Genomic DNA, 8,130 nt, shown 5'->3' with positions numbered 1-8,130 from the left:
CCCGGTCACGGGTGGGGGAGCCCAACACATATAAAACAATAGTAAGAAGAAAAAAAACTAATGGCAGGGGAAGAAAGGGATACATGAAAAACATAACGGTAAATAAAACAATACGACCGGGCTTATGGTGGAAGTCTGTCCGGATCCTCGTCTTCCTCCTGATGGGCGTTGATGTCCTGGGCGGCTGGGTAGTGGGTTGAATAAGCCTCGGTGCCCGTGCGGGTGCAGATGTTGCGGCCGGTGTTGGTGGTGGAGGCATCTGGTGGGTGGGGTACATCCCTGTATATCCTTGGTACAGCTGTGACTGTCTATACCAGGATTGTGGTGGAGGAAGGGAAGGAGGCGTCCATGTGGCTTGTGATAGCGGAAGTGGTGGATCACCAGCGTGTTGACGAGCTGGCTCTGGGAGCTTATTGTACATCATCTGCAGTGTGGTTGCGATGATCTGTTGGCTGGATGCGGAATGTCGGTGGCTCTCCGACATGTTGTTAGAGCTGTGTGCCAGGCATGTTGTGTTCTCCACCAGCCGGTTGATGGATGTGGTCAGAAGTTGAAGGATGTCCATAGTCTCCCTATGATCTTCTCGTCTGGTCTTTTGAATTTCGGCCGTGCTGTCGGCTTGAGCCTTCTGCATTTCAAGCAGACCGTTTGCCATCTTATCCATTGTCCTCTTAATGGCGTCCAGTCTGCATCCAACGACAACCTGAAAACTATCCTGGCTGACATTCATCTCTGCTGCCAGGGTGTGTACCCTCTGAACATTTGAGGGATCCTGCCCTTCCTGTACGTCTGCTACCAATTGCATTTGTGCAGCTGAAAAGAAAATTAGAAATTATTATACACATTCATCATACATTTGTTTGAAGGCTCACAATTCGATATTTACTCACACAGGGATGTAGAAACAGCAGGCTGCTGCACTTCCACCTCGTCATCCTCTGATGAATCCTGTATGAGATCTGGCCTGTAGTGGGAACCAATCCCCGACGCTAGTCCTCTGCTGGTCCGTGGCACCTCTGTTTGCAAAAGAAAAAAAAAAGTAAGTTAATAAACTATACAAAAATGGTACCCCTCCCATCCCCCCACCCCCACAAAAATAAATACAAACCTTCTCCATGCGGTGGTGCCGCTGCTCCAGGAGCTTCACTTGTCCTCAATTCTGGAGACTTTTCAAGGGTCTGGCTGGATACGTCTGCACGGCTGTCTTCAAACCCAAGAAAAGTCTCGTCCGTTAACCCTGTAGACTTAAACATTTTGGGTGATGGGTCCACAAGGGTAGTGTCTTGTTGAGGCTCTTCGGTCACAGTCCCAGAGATCCTGGAGAGATGACGATCTGGTGATGGCCTGCGCAGATGATGGTCCGCGCGCTGCTGCTGATGCCTGCTGCGCAGGTGATGGTCCGTGCGCTGGCGATGTCCTGTGCGCAGGTGATGTCCTCTGGGCAGGCGTGTCTGGAAAAAAAAACACATTAGCAAATACAAAAATATTTTTTTTTAGTACAGCTCATCTGAATGTATTCTTACCATCATGCCTTCTTTTGGACTGCTTGTCTCCCGCCGTCTTCCGTCTTCTGGGTGGTTCTTCCTCCTCGGGAAAGCCAGCAGGACGGCTGGAGTCCACACCTCCGCGAACTACTTCGACCATGTTAGGGTTCATGCGCCTTTTGATAACATTCTCCCAGGGTAGCCACTTCAGATTGAGAGCCGGACCACCTCCCGTAGCTGTCTCATGTCGGCGCTGAATCCCCATCTTCTTTTTGGTCTGTCTGCGGCAATCACTGTACCGCTTCATGCAGTTTCTGGTGCTCCGGCGGTTTCCAGATACTGCAGTGACTTGTCTCGCGATGGCATCCCAGATGTTTTGCTTGGTCTTAGCTGCTGTGGTCTGTGCCCTTGATCCATACAGAACGTCGTAGGACCTGTCGACACCATGCACTAGGGCACAGTTTTCCGCCTCAGTGTATCTGGGTCCACGCGGCTTCTTCGGTCCTGCATCTTCACCAAAGGCTTCCTCCTCCGACTGCTCCTCTGGCTGGCTTCTTGCCTTTAGGGATAAAAAAAACAAAACATGCATTTACTAAGATCGGTATGTACCTGTGAGTGTCAGTATCCCTGGCAGTGCGCAAAGATACCTGTAGGTCTTCATGGCAGTGCGCAAACTAGGGTGTGTCAAGTTGGATGCTATTGTGTCTGCAGGTGTTGTCAGTATTCACCTGTCTAGGCTTTTTCTTTTTCTTTGACATCTCCATTTGGTCCCTTGACGACCGCGGCTGGTCACTGCATGACTGGTCGGTCGTATCCTCCTCCTGGGTCGGCTCCGGCTCCCACTCCTCATTGCTATGCAGGGAAAGATCTTCTGAGGGGTGGGGGGAAGGGGGGGATCGGGACCACTTAGCCGTAGACATCTCTGTTGTAAAAAGAAAAAATATATATGTTTACAAATTTAACACACATTACAAAATTACATGTAACCACACGTCATGCTGCTGAGACCTCAGTTCTCAAGCAGGACCAAACACACACAAAATAATAAAATTAAAAAAAAGAATAGAAAAAAAAAAAGCAAAATAAGCCAAAAGCCCTGTACAAGCATCCCTGCACATACTGAAGGTCAACCAGTGCTAACACAAAATGGCTGACACAAACAAAATGGCTGACAGTCACCCCAAGCTAGCCAAAAAGCATCCCTGCACACTCTGGAGGTACACCAGTGCTAATATAGGAGCAAAATAACATGTTTGGCAAACAAACGACACAACATGTTGACCGCATGGCTGACACAAACTTGCTCCAAGTCACCTCAAACAAGCCAAAAAGCATTCCTGCACACTCTGGAGGTACACCAGTGCTAAAATAGGAGGTAAAAAACCTGTTTTGTCAAACAAACGACACGACATGTCGACCGCATTGATACCGACACACACTAAAATCAGCCCAAAGTAGCCAAAAAGCATCCCTGCACACTCTGGAGGTACACCAGTGCTAATATAGGAGCAAAAAAACATATTTGGCAAACAAACGACACAACATGTTGACCGCATGGCTGAAACAAACTTGCTCCAAGTCACCCCAAACAAGCCAAAAAGCATCCCTGCACACTCTGGAGGTACACCAGTGCTAAAATAGGAGGTAAAAAACCTGTTTTATCAAACAAACGACACGACATGTCGACCGCATTGATACCGACACACACTAAAATCAGCCCAAACTAGCCAAAAAGCATCCCTGCACACTCTGGAGGTACATCAGTGCTAATATAGGAGCAAGAAAACATGTTTGGCAAACAAACGACACAACATGTCGACCGCATGGCTGACACACACTTGCTCCAAGTCACCCCAAACAAGCCAAAAAGCATCCCTGCACATTCTGGAGGTACACCAGTGCTAAAATAGGAGCAAAAAAACATGTTTGGCAAACAAACGACATGGCATGTCGACCGCATGGCTGACACAAACTTGCTCCAAGTCACCCCAAACAAGCCAAAAAGCATCCCTGCACATTCTTGAGGTACACCAGTGCTAAAATAGGAGCAAAAAAACATGTTTGGCAAACAAACGACATCACATGTCGACCAGATTGATACCGACACACTCTAAAATCACCCCAAACAAGACAAAAAACATCCCTGCACATGCTGGAGGTACACCAATGCAAAAGCATGACCCAAAAAGTCATTTTAAGAAAGAAAAAAAATGTGAAAAACAACCCCAAAACACAAAACTCCCCCCAAAAATGCAGCAATACAAGCAGGAGCTATACACATACCTGCACACATATATATACATACCTCAAACACCCCAAAGACATACCCCAAACACCCCATGTACACCTCATGGCAACCCCCACTACACAAACGCATACATGCAACACCAGACCCACATGTTGTACTTACCTAAAAATGTAGAAATAGCTCCAAAAACGACTCTCCTCCGGGGTAACAGGTATCCTCCTGTCTGTCATGGATTAAAGCCTGCTGGGTGTCCAAACTATACCACAGCAAACAACAACCAATTTGCTAGCTCTGCACCACCTCACACCTCTCTGCAGGTTCACAAAATGGCTGCTGAGCACGCAGCAAACAAGCCCTAATAAAGGGCTGCAAACGGCGGGAAGTCGAATTCAGGACGCCCACTACTCGCCAATTGGTCCGTTATCCGCCAAGGGGAGTGTCGAATGCGTTTTGTATTGCATATGGTGAATTCATGGTCCCGGCGGCAGGGCTGCAGCTGTCGAGTACAGGCGAATTTTAAAACGGACGAAAAAAAGGTGCAATTCATCCGGAATTGCATATATCCCTCAGATTTTAGTATTTCCAGTAGCTGTTCTTCCACGGTGTGGATTCTTATAACTGGTATCACCTGCAAGTATACCCTCACACCAGAGAACACACCCGAACAAAAAGACGGCCAGAATGGCCTAAATTAGATATGATACCAATTTGTTTTTATTAAAAAAATATATAGAGGCGGGACTGAATGGCGGGACGGAAGTTCGACTGACGGCGGCGGAGCGCTGAACCGGAGATGGCCCCTGGAGCGGAGGACACTGACCTGGCTCCCCCCTGCTTCCACGTCTGCGCTGCAGTGTCCGGAGGCGAAGCTGGGCGACGCGGCGGTGATCGGCTTCCGTGACGGGTGCCGGCTGAGCGGCGGCGGAAGATCCCAAGAGGCACTTATCATCACGGGCGAGGTGAGAGCCTGCTGAATCGAGCCCGTCTGCTACCTGGGGGGTGGCCGCTACTGCCCTCGGCTCCTGGGGTGTTGAGGTCCCTCTCCAGCCCTCTGAACCTGTTGCCGGAGTTTGGACATCCGGATTACTGAGACCTTGTATAGTGCAGTGGCGGTGATTGCTGGGGTAAGGATGGAGAGGGTGACCTTCCGGTGCCCCACCGGCTTGCTCTAATCAAATAACTGGAGACGAGACTTGTGATTTTGTGCAAAGAATAAATGGTCACAGCTTTATTTCCACCTAATACCAAAAACATGCCATTGCAGGGTAAAAAGGAGAGCAAGCGGTGCACGGCTTTCCCGCTGTTTAGAGAAATGCCTGGGGCATGCCTTACCGGCAATGGCCACGCCCCCTCCCCGCCTGAGGTGTACCCGGCCCGCCCTTGTTGGCCGACGGACCATGCCCTCTGCGCTGGGGGACCAGCTACCATGCGCATAACACCCTACCACGGCGCGCAACCCGTATGGCCCCTGCCACATTTAGCTGGAACCAGGCGTACGGCCTACTAATTGGTGACTTATGTGAGGCATTCTGACAATCCCCCCTTACCATGCCTTGTGCAACGCTCCTTCCCCGCAACCCGCTGTGACAAGAAAATACAAACGATTTACACCAAACCATGTTTATTGCGATAAAACAAAACACCGTAATAACTTCTCACAACGTGTCATATATTAGCAAGTGACGGAAAAAAAAAACTGCCTAAGTCCTGCGCTCCCTTGGCCCGTTCCCTTGTCCTAGCTACTACCGACCCTGTTCCTTGCCAACTCAGGGCGGGTGGGTGGGCTTCCTTTCCTGTGTGGGGAAAATGGAGCTATAAACTCCCTCCCCCCGGCTGCTGCTTTTATCTGCCTCTCCCTCCTCACCCCCCCCCCCCCCCCTGCCTCTGGGCCGCACCTTTTACTGGCCCAGGGCTCCCTGCAGGTGATGAAAAGGGGAGGGGGTCCTGCCTCCCTGCGGCCAACCCCCCCTCCCCTGGCGTTCGCTCCTTCGGGCTGCCCGGCACCCCTCCTCCTTATCCCGCTGCGGCGCCATTGCTGCCCTCTTCGCCCCTGTAAGGATGGAGAGGGTGACCTTCCAGTGCCCCGCCGGCTTGCTCTAATCAAATAACTGGAGACGAGACTTGTAATTTTTGTGCACAGAATAAATGGTCACAGCTTTATTTCCACCTAATACCAAAAAAAGAAGAAAACTCCTCTTTTCTATAAGACAATTCAGAAGTATAGAATCACTGTGAGCCCAGTGGTCCTCTCTTTTCCTAAACTTTGCAATTTCTGATATTAATACTCACAATTTCTGAAGCAAGAGGATATAAAGAAATGGAAACGATAAAGGTGATACACATAAAATGGAACATGGGAATGACCGATACATCGGCCTAGATGATTCTAGGAATTAGATGGATTAAAGATGGGATGTAACATCATAATAGGATAATTACTAAAGAGTCTCTCACCATCTCACCAATTGGAAGTTTGTTCTTGTAATTAAGTGAGGTAGAATGACTCAATATGGAATGAAAAGTAACTGAAGAATTATTAACCGACCTTATTCGAACGTAGGTGGTAATTGTGGGTTAAGAAACATAGGTAGAATTGGTGAATATTATTAATACACAAAAATTAAAAACAATGATAATAAAGATGTATATCCTAGGATCATGGGTTGAAAACACAGAGTGGTAGTGGCACAGTGTGTTCATTTGGATTTTAGGCACTTCACTTAAGCATGTGTATGGGAAGGGGGTTGGGGGGAGGGAGGGTAATAATAATTTTTTGAGGATAAACACTTATTACATCTAATGAATTAACACATAATAATGAGAGAGAACACTATATAATTACAGCACATAGTTATAAACTTAGTATAATTTAATCTATCTCCAATGAGAGAGACTTGGAGATGGATTGCACATATGGATTGAGGGGAGGGAATAATCACTAAGGAGAATGGAGCACAGTGAAAGAAATAGGACTTGCACTTTTTTCACATAGTAATATTGAAAGGGAATCATCAGTGTAAAAGATCTATAAAAATAGGAGATCATATAAGATAGTGACCAATATCAGGACACCAGTATGTAGTATTGAGATCAAAAGAACAACTTTTGATGTATAGTAATGTATTAGGAATAGTCATCCAATAGAGTAATGAAAAGATAGTATTGGGCACGAAGAAAAATAATATAAAAAATAATTAATTGGCATTAAAGAAAGTAGAATAGGGTTGGATGAGTAAAACTAAAATTAAGATATTTCAAACATATGAGAATTCTTAAAATAAAAGATATTTAATTATCTCAAATTTAGGTCAGAACAAAAATTTACTTTTAAAAATTTGATATTGATAATTTTTGTAGGAAGAAATGTACTGTAGGAATTATTACTGGGATTAAAGTGGTAATTCTGAGTACAATAAAATTCTAAATATTGTTTTATTAATACTGACATATTTATCTGATTCCTCAGATCACAGTTGTAATGATATAATATAATGGAATGTATCACCATTACAGAAATAGCAGGAATACCAATGGCATTGTAGTAATGTCAGGATTCATGCTATAATTGTGCAGCAGGATCTGAATGATTGACAGCCTTTAGATCCAATCAAGATAATATGTGGGGGATATAAGGAGATGGAAATCCTGGCTCTGGTTAGTGCCCTGAGGAAGCCTAAGGTGGAACGGCCGTGGGCTGCTTCCGGGTGGTGTTTAAACTCAAAGTAAAGATAATAATGTGTCAATAATTGTAATGTAATTGTGTTGTCCTCCCTCTGAGATAAGCAATAGACCTCAAGATCGCTCCCTCTCACGATCTCCGCTGCCGGCAGCGGCTTCGTGAGTGAAGCCGTCAGACGGAGAGAGAGAGCGGGGAGTCCCGGCGTCAGCCCGCACACACGCTGAGCTCAGTGCGGCCAGTGGCATTAAGACGGGCGGCCGGCTTTCAGTGCTCACCTGTATTATCTATGATCACAGCCTATAAAGCTACATAGTGCTGTGATCGCAATACATTAAATCTAATCACTATCAACAAACAATCAGTTTTATCAGACAGAATAATAAATGAATTGAAAATATTACTGATACTGAGGGATTGTAATGAAATAACAGTGTTGTGCACGGCTGCTCAAAATATATGCAATTACTCTGATGGGATGGAAGCGTGATGGTTAATATATACAGGCTAACGGATAGTTTTTATAGTGGGAAAGACATCCCTTGAATAATATAGAAAGGATGGTGTGTTAATCACAGATAACTGGGCAATATTTAATAAAATCAAGTGAATATCAAATAGCTATAGCATATAAGAATATATCTGCAAGTTTTTGCGTCTATCAAGGATAATTAGTGGAGGAAATATTTCCCCTGCATGAAAGACTAGCAGTGACACATCCT

Source organism: Pseudophryne corroboree (genome assembly GCF_028390025.1).
Source record: "Pseudophryne corroboree isolate aPseCor3 chromosome 8 unlocalized genomic scaffold, aPseCor3.hap2 SUPER_8_unloc_1, whole genome shotgun sequence".
In the NCBI taxonomy this organism is placed as follows: domain Eukaryota; kingdom Metazoa; phylum Chordata; class Amphibia; order Anura; family Myobatrachidae; genus Pseudophryne; species Pseudophryne corroboree.
Note: the sequence above shows the minus strand (reverse complement) of the source record.